Genomic DNA, 13,311 nt, shown 5'->3' on the forward strand with positions numbered 1-13,311 from the left:
GGCTCAAACTCACAGACTGCGAGATCATGGCCTGAGCCGAAGTCGGACGCTCAACCGACTGAGCCACCCAGGCGCCCCTAAAACATAATAATTTAAGGGGTGCCTGGGTGGCTCAGTGGGTTAAGCGTCTGACTCTTGATTTCCACTCATGTCATGATCTCACATTTCATGGGATCGAGCCCCATATCAGGCTCTGTGCTGAGTGTAGGGCCTGTTGAGGATTTTCTCTCGCTCTCTGCCCCTCCCCCACTCACACATGCACTCTCTCAAAATAAGTAAACATTAAAAATGTAATAATTTAAAATGTACTTATAACAAATTGATCAACAGATGCATTCTTTACCACCAACTCTCTATATAGTGCTAATAGGCTTGAGAGATGCTTGGAATCCCCCTTCTACACATTCCAGGCCAAAAGCCATCCTGTGTTGTGTGTTTTGGAAGAGAAAAAGTTTAAGACATGGTGTTTTGATTTTTAGGAATTTATAGATAAATTTGAGGGATATGAATAATATGAATAGTATGTATGAAATAACAAATAGTACACATGTACCTAAATGCTGAATTTTAAACTATTCTGAGATTCTAGGAAGAGGAAAACTAACAGGGACTTGATCTGGGTAGAGGACGTTGGGTTACTAGGAGTGAGAAGGATGCAAATCAGGGAAGAAATGAAACATGGTCTGGAATTTGAGGGATGGGAACTGTGATGGGAAGGAGACATTTTCTGGGCAAGAGGGGAAGCGTATATAAGACAGCAGGGGAGAAAGAAGGAGTAAGAAGTATGTTCATAGGAATGACCACCTCAGGGTGCAGCACACTACTGGAGAATATGTATTGTGAGTTTATTGGAAAATTAAATTTGGATACTTTAAGGCCCAAGTATGAAAGACTCTGGAAACCAAGTAAATAAATGGTTTAGCTAGACACAGAGGGCGTGAGACGGATTAATGTTGATGGCTGTGTTCAAACAAGGTGGATCATGCAATGGTAGTTCAAATAAATACAACCAGGAAGATTGCATTTGGGAGCCATTCTCTTTTTTCATTTGAATCTGCTCAGAAATCCTGTGTACACACACACACACACACACACACACACACACACACACACACACACAGCCTCCATGTAAACAAAGAAAAAGAGCAAAGATGTCATTAAATAATAATCACATGGGATTAAGATGCATCAGTGATAGTCTTTTTCTTTTCTTTTTTTTTTTTTTTTTGCATAATGGGAAGATTTCTCTCTCTGCCTTATATACTTTTTACCCATAAGTCTTCAGATTCTGGTCGCTTCAAAAGCGTTATACAGTAAAGACTGATAAAAATATAAAAGGCAAGACAGATACTCATTTTCAACAAAAAAATGGGACAAATGAAATACCATTCTCAGAAAACCTTTCACTCTTTTCTATGCAATCTATTTAGTATCAGAAAGAATGTGGCTACTATCAGAGGTCTTGTTACCACATGATGATATTCTTTCCACATGCAGAGCAAATAACTGTCTAACCATATTCATGAACAGAGACTTTAATCTCTTTTGGATTCTTTAAGAGACTGTGCTCCAAAGGTGATGTGGAGTCTAGCAGGCCACAAACATCTCTAGAATGTCAAATGCCGTTGATTGGATTTGTGCAGCCCAGATGACAGACACCATTCAACAAATTGAACATAATATTGTTGAAGCTCATGACAAAGAAGGAAGGACAAAAGGGGATTAATTGTCAATTAGGATCTGAAGAAAACATTTGTTTATGGTTACTCACATTTTTAAAGGTTACTTAGCTATATTTTAAAAGTCTGGAAATATGAAGCATTCCTTATTTCTTTTCAAAAATGAGGACAATAGGAAATTATGACTATAAGGAATGCAACTTTAATTTAATATTTTGACATGAAAGTATACTGTAGTAATAAATTCTAATTTTTACTAGAAAAAGATGAAGGAAACCAATTGCTATTAGATAGCAGTCTACCCCTTTTGTGTATTAAATGACAATTCATATGCATTCAACACTGGTCAGAACATTATTCATATAATGGCTAGTTTTACAGGCTTCTAAATTTTAAAGCAAGATATAAAACTTGAATAGGATTCAGGGGAGAACCAGACAACTGCATTGTTAGAATATTAATGCATAAATCCCAAGAAAGGAGACTAAAGAAACTAAAATTACTTAATCTGGGAAAAAATTTTTCAGATATGTGATATTTTCTCTAAAACAGAATAAGTAAAAAAAAGCAATAACTAAAAAGATTTTGAAATAGGTATTGGGAAAAAACAAAAACAGAAAAACCTTCCTGGGGTGCCTGGGTGGCCCAACTGGTTGAGTGCCTGACTCTTGGTTCTGGCTGGGATCATGATATCCCAGCTTAGGAGTTGGAGCCCCGCATCAGGCTCTGTGCTGATAGTGCAGAGCCTGCTTGGGATTCCCTCTCCCTCTCTCTCTGCCCTTCCCCCTGCTTGTGCACATGCACGCTCTCTCTCTCTCTCTCTCTCTCTCTCTTTCAGAATAAATAAATAAATAAATAAATAAATAAATAAATAAATAAACCTAAAAAAATTGTTTAAAAAAAAACTTCCTTACAATTAGTGCAACTAGACAGTTAAAAATGTTATCTTTTTTTGGAGATTTCTTAAAGTAAGATGGAATCATGTTCATTCATTCATCCATTCAACAAGTATTTTTTGAAAAGCAACTAATGTACAAGATAGACAAGATCCTTGGTCTCTTAGATCTTACATTATAGCAGGGGAAATAGACGGTAAATAAAGTAATATGCTAAGAATTTCAGATCTTAGGAAGTATCGTGAAGAGAACAAAACAAAGCAATGGAAAGAAAGTGGCCACATTGGGAGTTTGTACTACAGACTGGCAAGTTAGGGATGACTCTTCTGAGGTGGCAACATGGGCACTGGGACTTGATGACAGGGAAACAGACGTGCAAAATCCAGAAGAAAAGCGTGTAGGCAGGGTGAATGGCAAATGCAAAGGCCCTGAGGTGGGCTTAAACACAGGAGACTCTTGGGAGGCAGAAGGCCTGCGTGTGCTGAGAACAGGTGAGGAGGAGGAGGGGAGGCAAGGAAGGAAGGGTGAGGTGGTTGAGGCTGACTCTGCAACCTGTCTGCTATTCCAAGCCCAGAGGAGCGCTACAGGGCAGCTGCGGGGCAAAGAAGTAGGATAGGCAGGCTTTTCAGTTGGCTTTACCACTGTGACTTGAGAATAGCAACCCAAAGGCTGGTTTTTAAAAAAAAGTTGTTTTTCTTCCATAGAAAAGAAGTTATTTTAAATTTAGATGTAGAAGCATTTAGTTGTCCCCAACTAAATTCAGTATCCTAAAAACAATATCTTAGTCTATTAAAGAAATGTTGTGTCTGAAAAGACTACAGGAATCTGGCTATCTTGTGAGCCTAGTTAGATATCCTTTCTAAGTACCATTCCCAGACAGTGTTTTCCATCTATTTCCCATTGCTTTAAGATAAGAGAGAATAGGGGCACCTGGGTGGCGCAGTCGGTTGAGCGTCCGACTTCAGCCAGGTCACGATCTCGCGGTCCGTGAGTTCGAGCCCCGCGTCGGGCTCTGGGCTGATGGCTCGGAGCCTGGAGCCTGTTTCCGATTCTGTGTCTCCCTCTCTCACTGCCCCTCCCCCGTTCATGCTCTGTCTCTCTCTGTCCCAAAAATAAATAAAAAAAAAAAAAACGTTGAAAAAAAATTTTTTTTAAAAAAAGATAAGAGAGAATATGATTTGGGCGTTGAATTTTCCCTTGTGAGTAATACTAACCATTACATTGAGTAAAACTACTGTATTTTATTTTCAGTGTAAATCTGTTTTCTAACATCAGGTATTGAATCTATACTTCTTTTGTAGGAAAGTATGGATATGAAATAATCATTTAATATTTAGTAAGGTAGGGAAAGAAGAAGGGGGTTACCAAATATTAGTGCTTACAATCTCTTTTGCACATTGTCTACAGCTTCACATAAAATACCAAGAAAGAGTGACTCTCCTGAGGTCAGGGGGGATACATAGACTGGAACCCTGGAGTCATGAATTCCCGGATATCTTCTAGATTTTCTGGAGCCAGTCAAACCTAGTACCTGAATAAAGACTTTCTACATGATCCCTAATAACTTTGGCTTTAGTTTCATAAGCCTCTTACTATCAAAATGAGGTTGTTGTTGTTGTTTTTATTATGGGAAATAGATTTGTGCTTTACTCCAACCTTCACCTCTATTTACCTAAATGGCATTTATTTCCAGGCCTCCTTTGGGTGCTTGAAGAGATTCAGTTAAAGGACAAAGAATGTGACCATATTCACTACCATTCTTCTGATTTATCATACTCTGAGGAGGCACAGGAAAGTCAGAGCCAATCAATAGACTCCTGATATGATCAATTATTTCTTTCTCACTATTCCTTAAGCTTTTGTCATATTTATCGTTTCCCCCTAGTACTTACAATAGTCATTTATAAATAGTAGGTTTTCAGCACATTTTGTTGAGGGAATGAGTATGTATTGACATTTAGTATTCTTTATGAAATTCTTAGTTATAAAAAATAGTATAGGCTCCTATGTTCTACTAGAAGAAGGATAGTAAAATATTTATTCTACTACTTATGTTTTGTATAACTTACTACCAAAAAGGACTTGAGGAAGCTTAACAACAATTCACTGAAGCAAATCAGTAAAAATATATTGGTAGCTTCTGTGTGCCTGGCTCAGCAGGATGTGATGGGGATACCAGAATGGATGTGGTCTTCTCTGCACCCAAGGAGCCCACTGCCTTCTGGAGGCTAGCAATTAACTATAACTCATGCGATCAGTACTGCAAAGGTGATCTGAGCAAAGTGCTCTGATGCAATAAGACAAATGCAGTGAGACCAGAAAATCATTACAATTCTGATAAAACAACAAGAGTCCTGCATTGGGTGGTGGCAGATATTTGAGAAACCCGGCCTTGGTGTGCCTAGGTGGCTCAGTTGGTTGAACGTTAGACTTCAGCTCAGGTCATGATGTCACGATTCGTGGTTTCGAGCCCCACATGGAGCTTTGTGCTGACAGATCAGAGCCTGCTTTGGATCTTCTGTCACTCTCTGCCCCTCCCCTGCTTGTGCTCTCTCGCTCTCAAAAATAAACAAACATTTAAAAATTAATTAATTAATTAATTTAAAAAACCCAAAAACCTGGGCTAATAGAACACTGGTATAAATGAGCTCTCCTCTAATAAGAGGAATCATAAGATTTTCTTGGGAGAATTATCTTATTTTTATGGCACTAAATTTATCATGCTTGTCTTTCTATGAGTGCAATGCAAAACAAAACTGGTACTACTTATGTAATTATACCAATAAATATACAAAATTTTTTAAATAGTGTGTTTTTCTAAAATCAATACTTGACAATAGTTGATAGTACAATCATATATTGTGTTGTATCTCCATGAAGATGTTGCTGCAGGAAATAAAGACGTATAGTCAAGCTGAGAGTTTTTTTGGTTATCTGATTTGATGTAGAGTTTAACTTACAAGTTATAGACAAGTAAAGAGCATATTCCATATCCCAATTGGACAGACTACTGCTAGTCACTTTTGTCACACACAAGAGACCTTCACCTTCAGATGTGACACATACCATTGTCTTCCTGTCAATGCTCCAGAGTCATTTTTCCAACAGTGTCAGCAATTTCTTCCTCAGAGGCTGGCCGCTCAAACTCTCCACCAATCTAAAAGGCAAGTCATTAAAAGCAGAAATTAGATTTCTTGCAAGTAAGATTTTTAACAGCGCTAAACTGATAGTGCGTGTCAGGGTTTAAAAGACTTGGGGACTAATCCAAGGAAAAAGATATGCCTACACAACAAAATTGGGCAGAGCTTGGACAAGGTTTCCTGAGAGGGGAAAGTGTCTCACAGTGGGAGGCTGTCCAGAGGCTCACAGAGGGGGCCACTATCTAGGAGAGAGGAGGGAAGGGAACTCCTGGAGGTGGGGCCGAGGGGGGAATCAGAGAAAGGACTTCTTGCTTTCAGGTGTTATCACTCAGCAGCACCGTTTGGAGTCCCTGGGTCAGAAGGGCTACAGCATGTGGGGTCTTATCATCATGTGGCTATATCTTAATGGCCAGCAGATGCCTGGTGAAGTTTTGCAATGATATAAAGTAGAAGGGTTCTAAATGACTCAAATCTGCTTTTTTGGTGCCATTTTTAAAATAATTGAATCTGTAGAAGTTTACATTTTGTGCTTTGTGAACTTTTGAAATAACAGGTCTCAGTCTGAAGTGAAGATATAAACAATCTAGGAGTCAATATGCCGAGGCCATCTTTGGCTCATTTATGAAGAAATGAATTTTTTTTCCCCCTTGCTCAGGGTTTGGTTCTTTGTAAAAAACAAAACATTTCATTGCTTAAGAAGTAGCAGTAAACAGAAGTTTATGAAAGTTATGGAAAATACTTTAGTTATTGTCTAAGGTTAAGAATTCGAAATGGGATAGAGGCAGATATATTCTGCAGAGCTTTTTAAGAACTAATATAGATCTCATGATTCACAAGTTGGATGAAATACAGCTTGATGCATTTTATGAGTCACTTAAACTCAATCAATTAAATTAAGTGTTTGAAGAATTTAGAGACCCACCAGATCTATTTGTGACAATGGAAATACACAACAAAGTGGTTGCTTGTCTTCTGATTTAACCTCCCCTCAAGATTCTTTACTGTCCCCCCTTACCAGAAGAGTCATTGGATAACCTAAGTGATTTGTAACTTGCTCCTGTCTGCAGTAATAACTGAACTTTCCTTTGCTGCTTTAAAATAATTTGCAGGTGTGTTTTTATATTTATGTTCAAACAGTATTTGGTTGTATAATTATTTAGCAACTAATCAAAATAGTTCGTACAAATTTTACAAAACTTCAAGGAATAATTTTCCATAAAATTTTTGGAGTAAACATTTACTCAGTGTTGAATGGTTTTATTACGGTAATAAGCATTTATCAAGTACACATTCATATGTAAGGATGTCTAGATCATTTCTTTTCAATGGTCTTGATTCTTAAATATATATATATATATATACATATATATATACATATATATATATATTTTGCTTTATATATTGCTATATATATATATATATATTTTTTTTTTTTTTTTTGCCAGGAAGTAGGATTTATTGGTAAGCATGAATAGCATGTTAATAATTTAACAAGCATGAACCTCATGCTGAGGTTCTCATCAGTTCAGAGACTGCTCTATTCATCCAAGGGGCCACAACTAGGGATGTATTTGACCCCACAGCCATCTGGGATGAGCCGCTTTTCAGCCACCATGTCTTCAAATTCATTTGCATTAAATGGGCTTAGTAAAGCCCTACTTCTTGGAAATGTGGATCATCTGGTGGCCACGGAACTTGAATTTGGCCCTGTGTAGGGTGTCAATCACATGATCCTTGTTCTGCAACTTGGTACAGATGGACATGATGCTTGGCCAACGTGGACCCTGGCCATTGTGCCCTGGGGCTTTCCAAAGGCACCCCACGTACCTGTCTGGAGCCTAGATTGGAGATATCATGAGGTCAAACATCAATGTCCACTGGAAAGGGCTGTTTCCAAGGTCCCTTAGGGCAACCCAGACAATCAATAGACTGCATACACTACCAAGGAGGCTGCTGTTTGCAGCCATTGCACACTGGGCCCCCATGGGGAAAGAGCACAGTTTAATTGGCTGCAGATTGTATATTCTTAATAGCTTATCTTTAAGTTCTTGACTTAGTAGTAAACACACCACTGCTATACTTTAAAAATTCTTTTTCTGAGTTCTAACCTTATTTTTTTAATGTTATGATGAATTATTTATCTTTTTAAACTATTGAGAATTGTGATGCATCAGATAATGTAATATTCTTTCATTTAGAAAATGCAAATTATTCCTTTTAATATATTAAAGCATTCAAATTAAAAATATAATTATAATTTAACAAAGAAAGTATGCCATTTTTTTTAAAGCCACTGAGAGCCTTGTGCATTGGTGTTCTAATTCCTCATTCAAGGCAGGTATAATCCAGTTGGGAAGAAAGACGTCTGGATTAGAAACCATCTAAAACAAATTCACTGAAATACATGTCCAAGATTTTATATACAAAAGTTTTAGAGCAGTTTTTAAGGTTAGTTAATATCCTTTATCTGTAAAATTTCAAATTGAGCCCATTTACTATGGACTGTGGGCTGCCTATAGCCATAGAAATGCCCTGTACGTTTTCTGATGTTCTTCAGGAAAAATAGCTTCTATTTGATATGCACATAATTCTGGGAAAATGTTGCATAATTCATTGACACTATTGTCGGGGAAAGTAAGCCAAGAATGAAAATTTTTGCAGACACCTCTTCGGTAATTCTGGGTCGATCAGCTACTGTCTGTGGTGTGGGTTCTGTTGCAATGTAACATCTCCTCTTTGAATGAAGAAATTGCAGTGAAAGAAGAAGAATTTTCTATAAGATATATGAAGGAGTAGTGTGTTTTCAGAAGGGAGAGGTGCAAGGCAGAAAATAACAGATGTTGACTAAAAAAGGAAAAGGAAGACACAAAATAAAACAAACACAAAAAACCCAAGGTATCATGGATGCAGAAATAACAAAATAGAATTTTTGGAGATATGAGTCAAATTTTCAAAAGTTTAAGTAAGAGAAAAAAACCTAATCAACATAAGTAAGTTGTAAACAGATGCAAATAAATGATTCTTTTCGGGGCGCCTGGGTGGCTCAGTGGGTTGGCCGGCCGACTTCGGCTCAGGTCACGATCTCACTGTCCGTGAGTTCGAGCCCCGCGTCGGGCTCTGTGCTGATAGCTCAGAGCCTGGAGCCTGTTTCAGATTCTGTGTCTCCCTCTCTCTGACCCTCCCCCGTTCATGCTCTGTCTCTCTCTGTCTCAAAAATAAATAAACATTAAAAAAAAAATTAAAAAAAAAATGATTCTTTTCATATATATCTAAATATAATATATAAGTAGATATATCTATGTATCTATAATCTATAGTAATTTATCTACATTTATATAACGATATATGATTTATAGAATGAAGTCTTACTAGAGAATTCTCTGTTTAATTATAAGATGTATTTGAAAAAATCTATAAAACTCTTCTGAGCGTCCTTAAAGAACCCTTATATACCTGGAGAAACCCACACCATATTTTTTAAATCTTTTTTTTATTTACTTTTATTTTTTTAGTTTTATATATAGAGAGTGAGTTGGGGAGAGGGACTGAAGGAGAGAGAAAGAGAACCTTAAGCAGGCTCCATGCTCAGCACAGAGCCCGACATGGGGCTTGATCCTGTGACCCTGGGATCATGACCTGAGCCGAAATCAAGAGTTGTTTTCCTTCTTCCTACCCCTCAAGTGAGACAGGAAGGCTGGAAAGTACCAGGCTTGGGCACTTCCCCTCCCCCATGTTGGTTAGGCTCTGGTAAAATAGTTTCCCTGGAGGACACGCCTTTGTTAAGGAAAACTGAATGCTCTGGGCATATTCCAAGATGGTTACTTTTCTTCTTCCCCCTGCTGGAAGTACAGGGGATTTTCTTCCAATTTTCACAAGGAAAATCTGGTGGAGCCCCAGGAGGCAAAACTTATGAAAGGGTGGAGACCCTCTTAAGACAAGCCACCAGAGCTTTTAGCTCTCAAGGTCATCGACTCTGACCCTCCAGCAATCCCTCCACTGCGGTTTAGAGCTCCTGCTATTAGCTCGTGCAGCAGGTGATACTCTAGGTGATTCTCTTTGTTCATCTCTCTCAAATTGTCACGGCAGTGGCCATCCCTGTGACCTCAATTCTCTCATGACTCTAAGAGGAGGGTTTTTTGTTTTGTTTTGTTTTTTTAAGCATTTGTTTTCATCCCCAGTTTCCTTGTGGGAGGAGAGTGATGACCTCCAAGCTCTTTACATGTCAGAATGGAAACCACAAGTCTCCAGAGATAAACTTTCTAAATGTGACAGTGCTAAAAATTCACTGAACTGGTTTCCAATTCAGGAAGAATCTTAAAATCTACACGCTAAACTATTATGTGTATGTAACTAAATCTTCCTGTTCATTGAGAGGTCTAGATGCTCAACATTCCTTACATTTTCTCTAACTATCTTTCTTTTCTGTGACTTGTAGCAAGAGTGACGGAAATAAATATAAGGCCACCTCCGTGACAAGCTTCTGCATACCCCATATGTTTTATTTGCAGACTCTTTTTTTTTTTAATTTAGATAAATTTGTCTTTATTATTTAGGTGATTATTGATGTTTTCAGTATTCTTGGGTTTCCTTAGCCAATATTTCCATCCTTAGTATTTCCATTCCATCTGTCACTGTCTCTTTCATCAGTTTTTGCCCCCTTTTCTTTATGTTCTTAAAGAGCAAATTTGTTTTCCTGGTCACTGGTTTTGCAGGGTCAGTGGCAAACATTACAGCTTTACTTCTTCTCTTACAGTTTGGATTTTCTTTAATTCTCTTCTGACGTCAGTCATTTTTCACTTGATCTCACACTATTTTTGATTTTCTGCTTCTGTCTCAATGCATCATTCTTGAGCTTACCAAGGAAATCTTTTTGAAAACATTCCCCTGGTTCTTTCTGAAAACTGTTTTTTAGAGATACTTTTCCCTGTGTTTTTAGGAAACGTCATGAGGCAAGACCTTTGTGTCTACAACACTCAGATCTGCCTTGTGCTTTTGCTCAGCTTTTAAATAATGTGTGAGAAATGTCCTTGGTTTTCTCGCCACCACCTGAGGGGTCCAGCTTCTTACTCAGATCTGTACCAGAATTGCAGGTTGATTATGCAAATTGAAAAAGACTTTGTTTTTAAAAAAATTTTTTTAATGTTAATTTTTTGAAAGACAGAGAGAGAGAGAGTGAGTGAGCGTGGGAGCATGAGTAGGGGAGGGGCAGAAGGAGAGGGAGACAATCCAGGCTTTGAGCCGTCAGCACAGAGCCCTACTTGGAGCCCAAACTCAGGAACTCACAAACTGCAATCATGACCTAAGCCAAAGTTGGATGCTTAACTGACTGAGCCACCCAGTGCCCTAGACTTTCGACTTTTTAGTAGATTTTCATCTAGTGTGACTAATCTGATATATGCCTTTCCTTTTGGGTCACTGTACTGCTCTAGAGAATCAGCTCCAGTCCTGACTGTTTTATTTTTTTAAGGGTAAAGCATTTGGTTATTTTATTTCCCTATGTGGTTACCTCTCCTTTCACCTTTGTAACTTGTCTACATATACATTCCAAGGAGCAAGGTGTTACTGCAGTCACATTGTGTTCTGCCCAGGTCATGGACTAGGAGTTGTAGTGTCTAAAACAATTTTTGAAAAAATAAAAATAAAAAAGAAATAAAGATAGAAATGGGGGGTGGGTAGTGAGAGGGCATAGCTCTGCCTCCTGGGAAAAGAATCCTCATGAGGTTGGATGTCTGTTCCTGATTAGGTTTGGTAATAGAATAAAATGGAGTAAGCATTGCTAAGAGGATTATTTAAAAGAGCCAGGAGGACATTGAGGAAGTGAGGCTTATGTACATCTTCTGTGTTAAATTCTCAAAATTTTTGCTGCACTCAGGCTTCTGTTATGTGTTAAACTGGACATAAATGGACTTTCCCCCTGTCACTAGCCCTAGCAATCAATCACATATAGGTTAGTGTAAATATAGCTATACCAGCACCAATCCGATCTTGTTCACAACAATTTAGGGGCTCCTGGGTGGCTCAGTCGGTTAACCGTTCAACTCACGATTTCTGTTCAGGTCATGATGTTACGGTTCCTGAGATCGAGCCCCGTGTTCTGCTATCAGTGCAGAGGCTGCTTGGGATTCTCTCTCTCCCTCTCTCTCTGCCCCTCCCCTGCCCCCTCTCTCTTTCTCTCAAAATCAATAAATTAACCATTAAAAAGGGGGAAAAAGCAATTTATGTAAATCCCCTCTTTCCTTTTAAAAACTCTAACCTCTTTTCCTCTCAGGAGCACACTCAATTTCAACCTAACCTTAGGGATTGCAATCCCTAAGACCCCAAATAAATGCACCCATTTTATTTTGCAATTTTGTCTTTCATCGGTTGACAGGTTTTGTTTTGGAGTTATTGGTAAATCCTCAGAAGTCCAGCTTCACAGAAAAACGAGTCAGCGTTGATGCAGTTTAACTGAAACTAAGATAATGCTTTCTCAAGGTGTTTCGTAGAGTTAAAATGATTAAAAAACAATTAAAATTATTTTTACAAGTAATTATTAACCACATTTTTTTAATAATCGGGATATTCAACTCCCTAGTGCCCCAAATAGCTACTTTTCTGAATTGCTTTTTTCCAGGAGATGCTTATAATAGACTCCGTTATGACCACGTGGGTCCCCCTTCAGGATCGGGTCCTCGCTCCTCAGAGGCCACCCGTGTTGACTGCCAGAAAGCTCCTAGCCTGAGAACTCTCTACCTGAGAACTGCCCCTGGCTGAAGGGAGCTGCCTCACCTGAGATGCCCTCTCCTCAGGGGCACACAGCATCCAAAGATTGGTAAAGCTGAGAACAAAAGCCCAGGCCACTTGTCCCAATTCAGGACATCTCCAAAGACCTGTCTCAGCAGCAGACACTTGCAGGAATCAGCTGGGGCATTTGTTGCCGCTGCATTACAGCTCAAGTTTTGCTCTGTCCAATCACAGTTCCTTCGAGAGTACCTTCCTATTTTGCCCTCCTATCTGTTTGCGGGAATCTGTTTCCCAGGAGCCCAACTGGAGACAATACTTCCATTTGCCCACTCAGATCGTCTCTGCCAATCTCTGTCCTGGGAGGCTCACCTCTTAATTCTGCTTCATTGGGCTACCTTGCCTTCTGGTATCCCACCATCTTCAGCCATCAGTAGATAAAGGCAGGGGATCAGAGGGTAGGAGGACAGTGGGACCTGGATATTTGACCCCCATCCTCCTCCTGCTTCATGGTTTTGATAGCAGCTGAGTTACTCCGTGGTCAAGATTCTGTCAGCCTCTTATCCATGTCTCTGGGCCTTGGGTTAGTAAGGGCTTCCTTTTATTGCTGGTTTAATACCATCCTCTGCCCACATTTCTGTAAATAGTCATTTCATTAAAATTCTTTTCCATTCGGTCTTTTAAGTGTGCTGGCTATTTCTTCCTGGGCTCCTGACTGAAGTCATTTTGAAAACATCTTTCTTCATTTACTGGTTCTAATTTCCATCATCAACCATTCAACAACACAAGGTTTAAAAACTGCCATACAGCACATATCATCCTCTTGTACAACAGAACAGAAACGATGTTCGAAAACCAGTTCATCATTAGCATAAG

The 13,311-nt window shown here is 38.9% G+C and overlaps 1 non-coding gene across 1 annotated transcript; it reads right to left on the minus strand.

The window, feature by feature from the left end:
- Positions 1-7,600: 7,600 nt before the first annotated feature.
- Positions 7,601-7,730, minus strand: LOC128777902 (small nucleolar RNA SNORA70). Its single transcript, XR_008423206.1, has one exon. It is a non-coding gene; the product is annotated as a small nucleolar RNA SNORA70 (small nucleolar RNA).
- Positions 7,731-13,311: the final 5,581 nt, after the last annotated feature.

Source organism: Panthera pardus, unplaced genomic scaffold (assembly GCF_024362965.1).
Source record: "Panthera pardus isolate Hobbes unplaced genomic scaffold, ASM2436296v1 HiC_scaffold_17, whole genome shotgun sequence".
NCBI classification, from domain to species: domain Eukaryota; kingdom Metazoa; phylum Chordata; class Mammalia; order Carnivora; family Felidae; genus Panthera; species Panthera pardus.